The sequence below is a fragment of the Pseudophryne corroboree genome, chromosome 2 (assembly GCF_028390025.1).
Source record: "Pseudophryne corroboree isolate aPseCor3 chromosome 2, aPseCor3.hap2, whole genome shotgun sequence".
NCBI classification, from domain to species: Eukaryota; Metazoa; Chordata; class Amphibia; order Anura; family Myobatrachidae; genus Pseudophryne; species Pseudophryne corroboree.
This window is the reverse complement of record NC_086445.1, coordinates 275,003,851-275,021,328: the sequence shown is the minus strand read 5'-3', so window position 1 is coordinate 275,021,328 and position 17,478 is coordinate 275,003,851. Positions and strand designations below refer to the sequence as shown.

At 49.1% G+C, this 17,478-nt stretch overlaps 1 protein-coding gene across 2 annotated transcripts in view; it reads left to right on the top strand.

Moving 5' to 3' along the window:
- The first annotated feature begins 2,646 nt into the window (after positions 1-2,646).
- The window catches only part of SLC25A30 (solute carrier family 25 member 30), a 101,286-nt gene continuing 86,454 nt past the window's right edge, over positions 2,647-17,478 (top strand). Inside the window, exon 1 of one of the 2 annotated variants that reach the window (XM_063952824.1) lies at positions 2,647-2,807. The gene's annotated coding sequence lies outside the window, so the exon portion shown is untranslated. Of the gene's footprint in view, positions 2,808-3,000; positions 3,077-17,478 lie in introns of those variants that run through there. The other variant, XM_063952825.1, reaches the window with a different exon arrangement.

Below are 17,478 nucleotides of genomic sequence, written 5' to 3'. Positions count from 1 at the left end.
CAATTATATAGCACCAACTTCACTGTGGCCCCCCCTGTTTTGCACCCTGATACTTGTTTAGCAGTGGAGGAGGACCATCGTTCTTCTCTGCAGTCTGGAAGAGAGAAAATGGCGCTGAGCAGTGTGCTGGCTGACTGAGGAGGAAGCTCCACTCTTCAATGGCGTGTTTCTCCTCAGCTTTTATGAGGTAATTTTTTATACTGCCGGGGGTAGGACTGTGCCTCAGCAACTTATGCCCCTTATTTATGCCAGTTTCCATAGGTTTCATGCTGCCCAGGGCGCCCCCCCCCCCGCGCCCTGCAGTGCCTGTGTATGTGTGGGCAACATGGCACGCTGCGCTCCCGCCAGCCGCGCGGTACCTTTAGCCGTCACTTTCTTGATTGAAGATCTGTCTTCTAACACTCACCTGTCTTCTGACTTCTGGCTCTGTGAGGGGGGTGACGGCGTGCTGTGGGAGTGAGCATCTAGGCACGGCTAGCGTTCAGTTCCCTTCATGAGCTAATGGTGTCCTGTCAGCCAGAAGCAGAGCCATGAAACTCTTTAGGAAGTTGGTTCCTACTTCTGCCCCCTCAGTCCCACGAAGCAGGGAGACTGTTGCCAGCAGTTCTCCATGAAAATAAAAAAACCTAACATAAGTCTTTTCAGAGAAACTCAGTAGAGCTCCTCTAGAGTGCATTCAGTCTGCCTGGGCACATTTCTAAAACTGAGGTCTGGAGGAGGGGCATAGAGGGAGGAGCCAGTTCACACCCTTGAAAAGTCTTAAAGTGCCCATGGCTCCTGCGGAACCGTCTATACCCCATGGTACTGAAGTGGACCCCAGCATCCTCTAGGACGTATGAGAAATAATGTTATTTTACCAGCAGCACCCCTATATTTTACAGCATACAGGAGCAGTGTGCTTTTAATTTTTACTGCACCCCTGCATTTTTATAGCATACAGGAGCAGTGTGCTTTTAATTTTTACTGCACCCCTGAATTTTTATAGCCTACAGGAGCAGTGTGCTTTTAATTTTTACTGCACCCCTGAATTTTTATAGCCTACAGGAGCAGTGTGCTTTTAATTTTTTAACAACTGCACCCCTGCATTTTTACAACATACAGCGCCAGCAGCACCCCTATATTTTACAGCATACAGGAGGACAGTGCCCCTGCACCCTGAACAACACAGCAACACCCATGTACAGCTGCAGCACCTGGCTGTAACAGCACATGAAACACCAGTGACAGCCAGGACAGCACCCCTAACACAGCACAAGTACACCACAGTGACAGCAGCAGCATTCCTATAGAGCACACACTAACCCCACCTGACACCGCCGCCCACAGAGAGAGACAGATGTCTGTCTCCCTCACTCTCCATGTCCGGAGTGAAAATGGCGGTGAGGTGCGGCTGTTGATATGGAATCCAAAACCCGCGAGAATCCGACAGTGGGATGATGACGTTTTGCCTCGTTCTGGTCCCGAGTCTGGCGGGAAGTCCCGAGCTGGGCTCGGATACCGGCTCGGAGCGTGAAGTTCGGGGGGGGTCGGTTCTCAGGGAACCAAACCCGCTTATCTCTAGTTTCTACCCATTCAGAGGGGATGTAGTTATGTGACCGGCTGTCACAACACCTCCTCCTACATCCCGCCCCCTGAGAACCCCAACAGTTGATATGCTGACTAGCAGGGACTATTCCCACTCGTGGGCGTCCACGACACCCATAGAGTGGGAATAGGACCTGTGACGACTGCAGGTCTCTGCTGAGCCCACAGAGTCGCCTTCGAGCCCCCCCCCCCCCCCTTCCCACACCGGCATTCTGCTGCCGGGACACTGGCAGAGGAATGCTGACAGGCGGTCTCCTAACTGCCGGTCACGTATACCCAACCCATTTAGAGAGAGAGTTGAGATTTTGCCAGCGGTGCCCATGAGTAGTGCAAATACTGATTTCCATATACACTAGTATGGGGAAAGCAATTCAGAGACGAATGGACAGTGCTCTTCTCAAAATAATAATAATAATTGCTTCGCCGATTGAATATATAGCTGACACCTCTCAGCGTGGATCACATTTTTTCATTGGTGTTCATTGTTCTTTGCTGAGGAAATTGTCATAAGCGGAGATTGTGTTAGGGAAGACCTGGTGCTTCTCTTCTTCCTAAATACAGCCCTGATTTAGGTATTTTACACCCACACTGTATATGTAAAATCATAGTGTAGTTCTTCAACTCTAGGACAATCATTGCCTGCCGTGGTAAGGTTGGCATGCGTTGGCATGCTGGGACTTGTAGTTTCCTTAAAGAGGGACACACAAAAGTTGCTAATCCAGTGTTGGGCAAAAAGAGGGGAAACAACTGCGCAGGCTCACCACTGAGACACACGAAAAGCCCCATGCTGTGTGTAAGAGCTGGTACACAGGCCTGCGTTCTACGTTCTGTTGGGCCTTGTGGAGAACTGTCAATTTAGTATTCATAATATGCCACATAGTCTCTGCCCACAAATAAACATGGCCCGCCCCTCGCATTGCTCACTCTGCCTTCACGTGCGCATCCCAGCCGTCCCCCGCTTTCTCATCCAATTAGATCACGTTGTGAGGGCGGGGCGACACACATAGCCTAGAATCTGGTTCCCTTTAAGGTAGGCGTGGGGCAGGCGGCGGTAGGCGTGGCGTGCATGGCAGTGGGCGGGGATATGCTCTCTGTCTCCTCCAGTACTGACTAGGAAAGTAGTAAACGTCTTTTATTATCCCAGCAGCAGCAGTAACAGCAGCAGCTGCAGAGTGCGGGTAGCAGCTCGGTCAGGCCCTGAGTGAGGATTGTGCACGTTACAGGTATGTACCACGCACCAGAAGGGGCGCCGGGTTCGCCCTAGAGCCAGACGGCCTATTACGTAGCTCATGTGCCTGTAGCTCGGGTGTTACCCTGCCGGGCGGGGAGGCGCCTCCGTGTCACGTGGCGGTGCCGGTGACCTGCTCTGACTCGCTCCGGGGCCGCAGCAGGGCACGGTGTGCTGCATACCCCTAAGTGGCATCCCGTGCTTGGCATGGTGCAGATAGGGCTAGGTGCTCACTACTAGCCGACGTTGACATTGATGTTTTATGTAAGTGCATGTGCGTATAAAGCCCGTTTTATTCAGTGATGGCTGCGGGTGATTGTGCTCGGTCCTGGTAGTAAGAGTGGCACCTGTGATGGGTCCTGCCAGCTGGCACACTGGTGTCCTTTTATGTATCTGTCACCCTCTGCCAGACGCCAGCCCTGTGCATGCAGTAAATGAGGCGGATCTGTATATGTAAGGAAGCATTGGATCTGCATACCTCCCAACATGACCCTCTCCAGGAGGGACACAATGCTCTGCTTCTGGACTTCTCTCTTAATGTATGATTGCCAGCACCTGTGTTGACCAGGTTACTGGATAAGAAAGGTGTTTCAGCACAGGTGATGGCAATCATAAATTAAGAGGAAAGTCCAGAAGCAGAGCATTCTGTCCCTCCTGGAGAGGGTCATGTTGGGAGGTATGGATCTGTGAGCACATCATGTACTAAGGCACTAGTGGTGTATGAAAATGCCTTATGTGATGCATGCGGGTGTGGATCATTAGATCGACAGTGTCTAGGTTGACAATGTTTAGGTCGACCACTATAGGTCGACAGTCGCTAGGTCGACAGGGTTTCTAGGTTGACGTGCTAGGTCACAAGGTTGACATGAGGTTTTTTTTTGGGTGTCGTTTTCTGTGTACAGTGACCGGGAAGCCGATTTAGTGCACCGTGTCGCCTCGCATAGCGAGCTTCGGGCATGGTGCCTCGCTCCGCTACCACTTCGCTTGGCACAGATTACCGTTCCAATCGTAGTCCATGTGGATTGTTAAGTATGAAAAAGTTTAAAAAAAATTGAAAAACTCATGGCCTAGAAACCATGTCGACCTTCCAACCCTGTCGACGTAGTGACTGTCGACCTATAGTGGTCGACCTAAACATTGTCGACCTAGACAGTGTCAATCTTCAGACCGGATCCCTGTGATGCTTCTTAGATTGCTGACTTGTAGTAAGAGATGTTTCCAATGTTTGTAGTATCATGTCTAAAGTTTGGATGTCTATATCAATGTTCGGAGAGAAAATTGTGAGAGGTAAAGCACTAGCTAATCGGCTTCTACCTTACATTTTTACAGACTGCTTTAATAAGAAGCTGATTGGTTGGTTATTTATCGCACACAATGTTATCTCTCTGGTACTTCATGGCATTTATATATCATCGCTATGTGTGATCACTGTCAGCAAAGGTCAGTCTCCAGCTGAGTTCACCATTGTCTCAACGTTAAGTTAGGTGAAAGTGGAGATTGAAAGGTAAGTGGGTTCATCATCCTCATGCTAGATTTACTCTCCAGTCACCACTTTGCTGCAAGTTGTATCCCAGCTGTAACTAATACAGGTTAATAGTAAATTACATACATGTTCCTTATTCTACAATTGCATACCTCCCAACATGACCCTCTCCAGGAGGGACACAATGCTGTGCTTCTGAACTTCTCTCTTAATGTATGACTGCCGGCACCTGTGTTGAACAGGTTAATGGATAAGAAAGGTGTTTCAGCACAGGTGATGGCAAGCATAGATTAAGAGGGAAGTCCAGGAGCAGAGCATTCTGTCACTCCTGGAGAGGGTCATGTTGGGAGGTATGCAATTGCCACAATTTAGAAAACCACTTACATTTGTTAATTCTAAAACCTCAACTTCTGTTAAAGAGATCAGTCAAAGTAATAGTTTGTCAGCTTCCAGTATAGTATTGAAAGTCTGTAAATATACACTTTGTCAGGGATGTGATTGTATATAGCCATAATTGATATAATAGACCAGGGTTGTTGCACATGATTGCCTTACAATGGTAGCTGGAAATCTACTTTTTGCACTGTTTGAGAAGACTATGCAGGAGTTATCTGGCATGTAAGGGAACATTGGGCTGATGAAGATTCTTTGATCTTCAAGAATATACCCTCTTCCATCATTAAAACTGGTTTGACTACAGTGGCCAGATCCTGAGAACAGATACTTTAAGCAGAATGCTGGCTACTTTTCCTTTCTGACCTCCTCCTTGCTGACCTTGGTGAAGGACGGTGACATTCCACTCTGGTGCCCAACAGGTTATACTGTTTTCATTTCAACCAAAATCTCCTCAGTCTGCTGCTGCTCGTTCTGTTCACGCCCTGGGTTAATTCAACAACATTGTTTGTGCATAAATACAATAATACATTTATCTGATGTCCTAGTGGATGCTGGGAACTCTGTAAGGACCATGGGGAATAGACGGGCTCCGCAGGAGACTGGGCACTCTAAGATAGAATTAGATCTACTGGTGTGCACTGGCTCCTCCCTCTATGCCCCTCCTCCAGACCTCAGTTAGAATCTGTGCCCGGCTCGAGCTGGTTGCACACTAGGGGCTCTCCTGAGCTCTTAGTAAAGAAAGTATTTACCGTATTTGCCGGCGTATAAGACGACTGGGCGTATAAGACGACCCCCCAACATTTCCACTCAAAACATAGAGTTTGTTATGTACTCGCCATATAAGACTACCCCTGCCGTCTCCCTGTCACTAGCAGCTGTCTGGTCCGCCCTTGAATCCATATTATGGATACCTGTAGTACCAGTATTAACCCACCACATAAAGTTGTAAGCCCCCCTCACCTGCAGCTTCCCTGCAGTGCTGCCGCTGTCCCCCCTGCCTAAGCCGCTGTCCCCCCCCCTTCTTATGCATACCTTGATACTCCAAATCTCTTATACTGTAAGAGACATGTCAGTGCTGCCGCTGTCCGCTGTCCTCCCTGCCTAACCGCCTGTCACTGCTGAATGTCGGCTCCTGCTCAGTGACATGAGCCGGGTGCTGCACTGTAACAATACGTGCAGCACCTGGCTCCTGTCCCTGTGTAGGAGCCGGACTTCAAACAGCTTCACCCGCCGGCAGCGCCGTACACTCACCGTACACTCACACAGGTGAGATAGAGGGACTTCACGGGGGAAGTGGGGGGGGCAGCCAACATCATCTTCTTAACCCCCTGGATTGCTGAAAACGGGGGTCCGCCCGTGAGGCCATGCCCCTTATGCTAGGCCACGCCCCTGTTTCGCGACTTCCCGCACCGGGTGTATAAGACGACTTCCCGCCCGGCGTATAAGACGACCCCCCGCTTGGAGGCATGTTTTTCAGGGGGAAAAAGTCGTCTTATACGCCGGCAAATACGGTATTAGGTTTTTTTTATTTTCAGTGAGATCTGCTGGCAACAGACTCACTGCTACGAGGGACTTAGGGGAGAGAAGCGAACCTACCTGCTTGCAGCTAGCTTGGGCTTCTAGGCTACTGGACACCATTAGCTCCAGAGGGATCGAACACAGGCCCAGCCTCGGTCGTCCGGTCCTGGAGCCGCGCCGCCGTCCCCCTTGCAGAGCCAGAAGACGGAAGGTTCCGAGGAGAAAATCGGCGGCTGAAGACTCCGGTCTTCATTAAGGTAGCGCACAGCACTGCAGCTGTGCGCCATTGCTCCCCATGCACACCACATACTCCGGTCACCACTGGGTGCAGGGCGCTGGGGGGGGGGGGGCGCCCTGGGCTGCAATTAGATTACCTTAAAAAGGCAAAAAAACACATAATATAGTCTCATAAACCATATATCTGTAAAAATCCCCTGCCTTAATATTGATATAAAGAGCGGGAGAAGCCAGCCAAAAAAGGGGCGGGGCTATCTCCCTCAGCACACTGGCGCCATTTTCTCTTCACAGCTCCGCTGGAAGGACGCTCCCCAGGCTCTCCCCTGCAGTTTCCAGGCTCAATAGGGTAAAAAAGAGAGGGGGGCACTAAATTTAGGCTCAATACTGTGTATTATAGCTGCTATAGGGAAAATCACTTTGTGTAGTGTAAATCCCTGTTTATATAGCGCTGTGGTGTGTGCTGGGATACTCTCTCTCTGTCTCCCCAAAGGACTTTGTGGGGTCCTGTCCTCAGTCAGAGCATTCCCTGTGTGTGTGCGGTGTGTCGGTACGGCTGTGTCGACATGTTTGATGAGGAGGCTTATGTGGAGGCGGAGCAGGTGCCGATAAATGTGATGTCACCCCCTGCGGGGTCGACACCAGAGTGGATGGATATGTGGAAGGTATTAACCGACAGTGTCAACTCCTTACATAAAAGGCTGGATGACGTAACAGCCGTGGGACAGCTGGCTTCTCAGCCCGTGCCTGCCCAGGCGTCTCAAAGGCCATCAGGGGCTCAAAAACGCCCGCTACCTCAGATGGCAGACACAGATGTCGACACGGAGTCTGACTCCAGTGTCGACGACGACGAGACTAATGTACATTCCACTAGGGCTATCCCTTGCATGATTACGGCAATGAAAAATGTGTTGCACATTTCTGACATTAACCCAAGTACCAGATTTCAGCCCTGTCTATTTTCTTTCAAAAAGAACTTGCTTCACTGCCTGAAGTTCAGACGTTTGTTAAGGGAGTGCTGCATATTCAGCCCCCTTTTGTGCCCCCAGTGGCACCTTGGGATCTCAACGTTGTGTTGGATTTCCTAAAATCACATTGGTTTGAGCCACTTCAAACCGTGGATTTAAAATATCTCACGTGGAAAGTGGTCATGCTTTTGGCCTTGGCTTCGGCTAGGCGGGTGTCAGAATTGGCGGCTTTGTCCTGTAAAAGCCCCTATCTGATCTTCCATATGGACAGAGCAGAATTGAGGACGCGTCCCCAATTCCTCCCTAAGGTGGTATCAGCGTTTCATTTGAACCAACCTATAGTGGTGCCTGCGGCTACTCGGGGCTTGGAGGCTTCCAAGTTGCTGGACGTAGTCCGGGCCCTGAAAATCTATGTCTCCAGGACGGCTAGAGTCAGAAAAACTGACTCGCTGTTTATCCTGCATGCACCCAACAAGCTGGGTGCTCCTGCTTCTAAGCAGACTATTGCTCGCTGGATCTGCTCCACGATTCAACTTGCACATTCTGCGGCTGGACTGCCGCATCCTAAATCAGTCAAAGCCCATTCCACGAGGAAGGTGGGCTCTTCTTGGGCGGCTGCCCGAGGGGTCTCGGCTTTACAACTTTGCCGAGCTGCTACCTGGTCGGGATCAAACACGTTTGCAAAATTCTACAAGTTTGATACCCTGGCTGAGGAGGACCTTGAGTTTGCTCATTCGGTGCTGCAGAGTCATCCGCACTCTCCCGCCCGTTTGGGAGCTTTGGTATAATCCCCATGGTCCTTACGGAGTTCCCAGCATCCACTAGGACGTCAGAGAAAATAGAATTACCGGTGAGTAAATTCTTATTTCTCGTAGTCCGTAGTGGATGCCGGGCGCCCATCCCAAGTACGGATTGTCTGCAGTACTTGTATATAGTTATTGCCTAACTACAGGGTTATTGTTATGAGCCATCTGTTCGTGAGGCTCAGTTGTTATTCATACTGTTAACTGGGTATAGTATCACGAGTTGTACGGTGTGATTGGTGTGGCTGGTATGAGTCTTACCCGGGATTCCAAATCCTTTCCTTATTGTGTCAGCTCTTCCGGGCACAGTTTCCCTAACTGAGGTCTGGAGGAGGGGCATAGAGGGAGGAGCCAGTGCACACCAGTAGATCTAATTCTTTCTTAGAGTGCCCAGTCTCCTGCGGAGCCCGTCTATTCCCCATGGTCCTTACGGAGTTCCCAGCATCCACTACGGACTACGAGAAATAGATTTACCGGTGAGTAAAATCTTATTTTTTCCAAGTACAACTATTTGTGAGCATACTTCAGTCGGTAAATGGTCTCCCTTTGTGGGTTAGATGAACATGAGTTTTGCCTCTGTTATATCTAACAGTCTTGTGTGTATGTCAAGTACTTACCTATCTGAGCAAAATCTATCATTTTGCTTATAGATGAGCAGTCATACTGCATTCATTGTTTTAAAAATGTAATCTGTAATGGAACGCTTAACTGTTGGGGATGCACTGACTTCTGAGTTCCCTATTCCTGACCTGTATAGATGGATAAAGAACTCTGGTGACTTCTATTGTCTGTATATTTAGCAGTAATGGGTATATTGTTCTCACCCATTCTAATATAAGCTTGTACCTATCCTACACAAGCAGTTGCATTTTTATTTACTATTGCTCTGTATTAATACTTTAACTTTGTTGCTCTTAGAGGTCAATCTTATTAGGTGCGTGTCCTGTGAGCAATTCTCATGTTGAACCTGTACTGCAAATTTAATTTGCAATCTAATTTAAAGCTCATATATTGCTTTCTCAGAGGAAAGCACTCCCCTCAGCAGGTGAAAATGTAGAAAAAAAATCTTTATTTTACGGCAAAATAATTGGTACGCAGCACAGATCTCCGGTACATCCCTCCTAATGCTGGGGCATTTTAAGAGAGCAGGGGACTCTCGTGCAGCCTTCATCACGTGCCCCCTCCTCTCCGGTAGCAGTAAACTCTGGCATAATGCCAGATTCTACTGTGCATGCGCATGTCTTCGGGAACATGGCGCCTGCACCTTGTTCCGGGGGACACCTCCAGTGCGCATGCGCAAATCACTCGGAAATGGCCGCGGTGGCAATTTTTTGGAGTGATTTGTGCCCGCACAGCCGGGCCTCCATCGCGCGACTCCAGAGGGGTAAGTGTATTCAGTGGATGCGGTGTGGGACCCCCTGGACCCTGGGGCCCGTCTGCACCGCACACACTGCACCCATTATAGAAACGCATATGTCCTAATGAATAATCCTGTACTTGGAGGGGTTTAAAGAGCATCATTTGACCAATAAAGACATGTCAGTTTTCAGGTGAATTTCTCTAAAATGCTCATCAATAGGTTCAATGATGAGGGACAGGTACAAAGAGGTGGTATATTGATAAGAGAGGGCTTTTTGAACAAGCAGATAAGAGTTAAGTGTTCCAACACTTTTACATACTTGTAAAAACACTGACAAATTACTGTACAGACATTTTCTGTACCCCATTTACTGGAAAGATTTTAATATGATGAAAAAAACGCTTGCTATATTTTTTTTTTTTTAACCATTTATTAAAAGTACAAAAATCTGTAATTTGACACAGTTTAGAAACCTCCATTACTTTCCTTTATTACCAGTAACAGCCTTCTATATGGTCTTGCTATCGCAGTTGTCACTTTTTTGGTGTCCATGATGGTTTTCTCACTTCTTCTTGCACTTGTTCCTAGTCACATTTTGTAGAAAAATCGCACACCATCGCTGCAAATTGGTGTTTCTAATTGGCCCTCGCATTTCTCGAGTGCGCACATTCGTGCGATGTCGGCTTCATGAGAAAAAAAAAAACTTTTGCAAACTCACATCTAATTGGATTGATTCGTCTAGTGCACAGGTTCTCAACCTCTCCTCCTCAGGACCCCACACAGTGCATGTTTTGCAGGTCTCCTCACAGAATCAAAAGTGAAATAATTAGCTCCACCTGTGGACCTTTTTAAAATGTGTCAGTGAGTAATTAATACACCTGCGCACCTGCTGGGTTACCTGCAAAACATGCACTGTGTGGGGTCCTGAGGACCGAGTTTGAGAACCCCTGGTCTAGTGTGTGGAGGAATATCAGTGTTGCTGCCTTGCATTTGAAGTGAATTCCCAGTATGAGTGCTAAAGGTTTTGATTGCATTAAATTGTAATTTCTCCTTCAACCATTAGGGGACACTGGAGAGCAGTTACAGTGGGGTTATAGTAGGCACTAACTGGGAGCCGGCACTTTAAATTTCAACAATGTGGCTAGCTCCTCCCCTACTATGGCCCCCCTCCAAGCCAGTCTTTAATTTGTGCCCAAGGGAGCTGGTCACTCTTGAGCTTTCTCCTGAAGATTATTTTTTATTTATTTATTACTTACGCAGACTGGCAGCTCTGCCTCTGCCAGTCTGCATTGTGGGAGCTGCCGACGGGGTACCATCGCAGATGCGTGCGGCTTGGGCTGGATCCCCGGCTGAAGAGACACCGCTCTGGAGACTGGTTGGACACCGCTGCTTGCGGCGCGTGTCGGGGCCGCTCCATCAGCACACTTGATCGGCAGCGGTAAGTATTACCCCCGGCCGTGGCTAACATTACCGGCGGGGGATTCAGGGCTCCCTCCACTAAGGTACCGCTAGCACCGCTAAGTTTTAAATTGGGCACCATAACGGGGATGGGGGGGTGCTTACTCCCGGCTTGGGCTCTCAGATCCCAGAAGCCCCGGTGTCTCAGCGCGCGCTGGCGGCCGTTTTCCAGTGCTGCACGGAGGTTGAGCAACATCATCCCAGGCATTGTGAGCAGTTTCAGTGTGGTGTTTTGGTGGACAGTTTGGGGAACGTGTGTGGCACCTGTAATTTACAGTGAGAACGTGCCTGTCATGCACAATAGAGAGCAGGGCTTACAGGGTGTGTGTGGCTTTTTTTTTTTTTTTTTACTACCCCCCTTCTGTCTGTTTTTTTCTAACTGTTGCTAACAGAGTGTGTGTGTGTGTGTGTGTGTGTGTGTGTGTCAGTCAAGTGCTGGCATAGCTGGAAAAGGTTCCAAAGCAGCACAGAAGGTTTTCACATGTCAGATGTTCTGCAAAATTCACTCAGGGACAGTCAGAGAATTCCCTGTTATGTGAGGATTGTGGGTCTGAGCCATCGGCTCAGCCCTCGCCACAGCTGCAGAGCACTCCTGTTTGGACTACACAACTTACAGAGGTCATGTCACTGTTGACCAAGGAACTGGAGGCTTCTCGTCAAGATAGAGAAGCTTCCAGGTTCCAACAGCTTGTTCCGATTCCTGAGCCTGAATCATCATTGGCTCAGCCCCTGGCAAAATCAGTTGAGGGGCTCTGTAAAGGAATGATCGCTTCCCAAACCCAGTCCTTAACTTACCCTTCCCAGGTCTCAAAAAAAGGTTGCTAGCCTCAGAATTACACAACTGACAATGATATGCCTCTATTGGAGGAGGCGGTAGATGTACAGGATACTGAAGACGATCAGGTTTATGAGGACTCTGAACCAGTGGCTCAGGGTATTGAGGCGCTTATTACAGCCATTCGCGCTCGGTGTTACAGGTAGAAGAGACAGAACAGGATACTTTACGTTCTTCACTGTTCGGCACCAACCAAAAACTGGCAACGACCTTTCCAGTTTCGGAGGAACTGGATGCCCTCATGACTGCAGCCTGGAAACATCCGGATGCAAAATTTCAGGTATCAAAGAAATTTTTTGTCTTCTTATCCTTTTCCCGCAAGATAGCAGGACGCGTTATGAGACCCCTCCGATTGTGGATCCTTCGGTGTCTCGTCTGTCTAAGAAGACTGTTCTACCGGTTCCTGGAGCGACCTCGCTGAAGGAACAGTCAGATAGAAAGTTGGAGACCACCTTGAAGATTATTTACTTGGCGGCGGGGGTTTTACATCGCCCGGCGCAGGTAGGTTGTTGGGTCAACAAGGCTATGGAAGTCTGGGCGGGACAATTGTCCTCCGGTTTACGTGACTATTTGCCTCCGGATCAGCTGATACCTTTGGCGGAACATATTCGCGAATCAGCCCTATATCTTTGTGAGGCTTCCAAGGACGTCTGTATCCTCTGTGCCAGAATTTCCGCTTTGGCTATCTCGGCCCGCAGATTTCTCTGGCTACGGCAGTGGCAGGCGGATACTGAATCCAAGAGGGCAGCAGAGGCGTTGCCCTTTATGGGAGAGGACCTGTTCGGGAAGGATCTTGATGCCTGGATTTCTCAAACCACTGAGGGTAAGTCGACTTATCTTCCCACTGATGCTCCAGCTTCTCGACGGACCTATACGGGTCCTTTCGTGCCCCTTCCAGGTTTCGAGGCCAGGCCAGGGGAGGAGCTTCTGTCACCCATGGCCCTAGAGGTAGAGGCAGAGATTCAACTGCTTCAACCTAGCCAGATGGTAAGTCTTCCACCGCATGATGGGCTTCCCTCCCACCTGGGGGATCCCAGGGTGGGAGCGCGTCTGTGGGATTTCATGGAGGTCTGGGTACAATCCTGTCCAGATTCTTGGGTCAGGTATCTCATCACTTGCGGTTACAAACTTGATTTTCAAAGCCAACTGCCTCAGCGTTTCTTCACTACGGGTTTGCCACTTTGCGACGACAGGAGGGTCGTCTTGCAGAGGGCGGTTCAGAAACTTCTTTCCGCAAGGGTGCTGATCCCTGTTCCCTCACATCATCTGCAACAGGGCTATTACTCAAGCCTGTTTCTTGTACCGAAGCCGGAAGGCTTGGCCAGGCCAATTCTGAACTTAAAGGATCTCAATCCATTTTTGAGGACCTTCACATTCAAGATGGAGTCTCTTCAGTCGGTTATTGCCGGTTTGGAGCAAAATGAGTTTATGGTGTTCTTGGACATCAAAGATGCATACTTATATGTTCCTATTTGGCCTCATCAGGCTTTTCTTCGGTTCGCGATACAGGACGCTCATTTCCAATTCCAGGCCCTTCTGTTCGGTCTCTCTTCTGCTCCCAGAGTGTTCACAAAGGTCATGGCAGTCATGATGGCCCTACTTCGAAAGCAGGGAGTTACGATTGTCCCCTATCTAGACGATCTGCTACTGAAGGCGTACTCTGCAGACCTGTTGCTTCAGAATATCCGGATAACACAGGACCTTCTGATTCGGCACGGGTGGATCCTGAACTTCCCTCAATTATGCCCCTCGCAATGGTTACTGTTCTTGGGGATGATTCTCGACACGGTCCGTCAGGGTGTTTTTCTTCCTCTTTCTTCAGATGTTGGTGAGGTTGGTCCTTCGTCACCATCGGGTATCTGTGTATTCGCCTTCTGGGGAAGATGGTAGCAGCGTTCGAAGCCCTTCAAAACGGACGGTTACACTCTCGACCCTTTTTTCAGCTGTGTCTCCTACATCAGTGGTCAGGGTCCCATCTATTTCTTTATCAGCGGGTGACACTATCTCCGAAAGCACGGTTCTCTCCTCTGGTGGCTCAATTCGACTCATCTGTTGGAAGGAAAGTGGTTCGGCGTTTGGGATTGGACTCTCTTCACCACAGACGCAAGCCTGCGAGGATGGGTGGCTGTGACCCTGGAACATTGGTTTCAGGGGCGCTGGTCTCCTCACGAATCCGCTCTCCCGATAAACATACTCGAATTACGGGCGGTGTACAACTCCCTCCTTCAGGCACAGCACCTGCTTCGCGGTCGGGCAGTCAGAGCTCAGTCCGACAACGCCGCGATGGTGGCATACATCAACCGTCAGGGTGGCACTCGCAACCGGGCAGCGATGAGAGAGGTCACCAACATCCTCCACTGGGCAGAGGAAAACTCTCTGGCCTTGTCGGCAATCTTCATTCCTGGGGTGGACAGTTGGGATGCCGATTATTTCAGCCGCTAGATCATGCACCTGGGAGAGTGGACACTCAATCCCCAGGTGTTTCGTCAGCTGGTCCACCGGTGGGCTAGACCACAGATTGACCTCATGGCGTCCAGCCTGAACCATCAACTACCTCTTTACTACTCTCGGACGAGGGACCCGGCGGCATCAGCCGTGGATGCCCTCACGGCTCCTTGGAACTTCCAGATCGTTTCTTTCCTCCTTTCCCGTTGCTGCCTCGGGTTCTGCAACGCATCAAGAGAGAGAACGCGCTGGTCCTCCTGGTGGCTCCAGATTGGCCGCGCAGGACTTGGTACTCCGCCCTACACCAGTTGTCAGTAGCGGAGCCTTGGCCCCTGCCACTATGGGACGATCTACTACAACAGGGTCCTTTTCTTTATCCAGACTTACGCAGGCTACGTTTGACGACGTGGCTGTTGAGAAGGCCATCTTGAGAAGGAAGGTGATTCCTCGTCCGGTTATATCGTCTCACTATTTATCGCATTTTTAAAGCTTTTGTGGCCTGGTGTGACCAACGTAAATTTTTCCCTTCAGTTTTTCACTTGGCCTGCCTTAATTCGTTTTCTGCAGGAGGGTTTCTCGACAGGGCTAAGACTGGGTTCACTAAAGGTTCAGGTCTCTGCTCTTTTGGTTTTCTTCCAGAGGAAATTAGCCTTGCTGCCGGAAGTTCAGACCTTCTTTCAGGGGGTTCTCCGAATACAGCCTCTCTTTAGCCCTCCAACGGCGCCAATAGACCTCAACCTGGTCCTCTTTTTTTTTTTTTTCTGCAGTCTCCATTATTTGAGCTTCTGGAGTCGGTGGAGATGAAATATCTCACCTGGAAGGTGGTTCTTCTCCTGGCTCTGGTTTTGGCCAGAAGTGTGTCTGAGCTTGGGGCTCTCTCTTGTCGGCCTCCTTACTTAATATTCCATGAGGATAGACCCGAACTTCATACTCTCATGTCGTTTCTCCTGAAGGTGGTGTCCGATTTTTCACATCAATCAGCCACTTGTGGTTCCGTCCCTCTCGGCGGATTCCCCGGATTCGAGAGCTTTGGATGTCGTCAGGGCGCTCAAAATCTATGTGGATAGGACTTCGGCTATTCGGAAGTCTGATTCCTTATTTGTTCTGTATGATGCTGCCCGTCGTGGATGGCCGGCTTCCAAGCAGACGTTGGCCCGTTGGATATGTCTGACTATCAGACAAGCTTATTTGGCGGTTTCTCGTGAGCCTCCATCTTCCATTTCGGCGCACTCTACGTGCTTTGTGTGACCCTCGTGGGCGGCCGCCCGCGGGGTTTCCATGACTACTTTAGGTCGCGCTGCCACTTGGTCGGGCCGACATACGTTTGTCAAGTTTTACAGGTTTGAAACTTTTGCGGCCTCTGCGTCACATTATGGCCAGGCGGTTTTGCAGGACTCTCAGCGCTCTCCCTCCCGTCTTGGGCGCTCTGGGACGTCCACACTGTAACTGCTCTCCAGTGTCCCCTAGTGGATGAAGGAGAAATCAAGATTTTGGTACTTACAGATAAATCCCTTTCTCCGATTCCACAGGGGACACTGGACACCCACCCAGCGCTGTTTTCCTCCTACTTCACTTCTGTTTGCATGTCACTGAGTGACTGTTTTGTTCTTGTTAACCATTCTCTACAGTTGTATGTTTCCAGGTTTACTTGGTGTTATTGTGTTTTCCATGGCTTAGCTAACCTCCTCTACTTTACCGTTGGTATCTTCCAGTTCTCCTCGGGCACAGTTTTATGTAGACTGGCTTGGAGGGGGGACATAGTAGGGGAGGAGCTAGCCACATTGTTGTTTTTTGTGCATTCGATGCGCATACAATCATGCGGTTTATCGCATGCCCCTTGCGACCAGAAATCGGGTGACCAGAAATGGGTGGAGTGTCCAGGAAGTGAGCTGAATAACTCACAGATCCACACATCGCAGTGCGATAAATCGAATGTGGTAAAAACAGCATGCGGTCGCAAGTGTGATCCGATAAATATTTAAAAGCAGCACATGATATCTTGAGATGCGAGATTCGACCAGCGTGCCCACGCATTGCATCAGGGGACACGTTCGATGTGCATGCAATCCTGCGATTTATCGCACCGATGTGGTTGAAATCGAAGGGTTGTACTAGATATTTCACAAGTGTATGGGCACCATAACTCAGATTCTGATTCTGGGTATTTTATTTATTTATCTTTACCTTAATCCAGTTAGTTACTGGGTATATAGGGGGTATTTATCAAAGCTTGAAGAGAGAGAAAATTGTGACTGTCATTTTTTTCAAACACAGGGCCAAATGTATTAAGCCTTGAAAAGTGACACATTTCACAGTAATAAAGTACCAGCCAATCAGCTGCTACTGTTATTTTTATTACCCACCCTGTGACATGACAGTTAGGAGCTGATATGCTGGTACTTTATCACTGTGAAATGTATCACTTTTCAAGGCTTAGTACATGTCTCTGCTGTCTGGAAAATGTAAGGCAGAAGCTGACTGGCTAGTACTAGTGGTGCTAGGAGGGGTGTGAGCAGAAATCCTGTAGTCTGACTAAACGGCGCACCGAATTTGAATAGCAGTGGGCCCTTCTTCCCGGCGCTGTTCAATTCGTGTTTAACTGAATCGACACCCATAGATGGTAGTCCCTCACCATCACTTCCACATATTGGCAGGCCCCATGTTTCCGGTAATGCACTCCAAGTGTGCATCCACTATAGTGTATATTATGAGTGAGCCTGTCTCTGCACTGACTCGCACACTTCTGCAACAACTCATCCCGACCTTAGCCCACTGGATCTACACTCCCTCCGTCACACCTCTGCACACCCCTGGAAAACAAACTGTTCCTATCCCACTTTTCCTGGAGGTCGGGAGAAAGTGTGTTTAGGTGGGAGGAGGGGAGTGTGGGAGACATAAAAAGAGAAAAGTAACATTTGATAGTGACTTTGCAAAGGGGGAGATAGGAAGAATGGGGTGGCGAAACCAGAAGAGTAGGTGGGAGTTGTGAGATTTTGTTGTTCCAAAATATTAATATTTTTGAAACCAAAAGTGTCACAAAGATAGTAACCTACATAGGCACCCACACTGGGCACCTATACTAATGGCTGTATACTGGCACTATTCACTTGTTGCTACGATCAGATGCCCATATGTTTTTTTTTTTTTTTTTTTTTTTTACACAGCT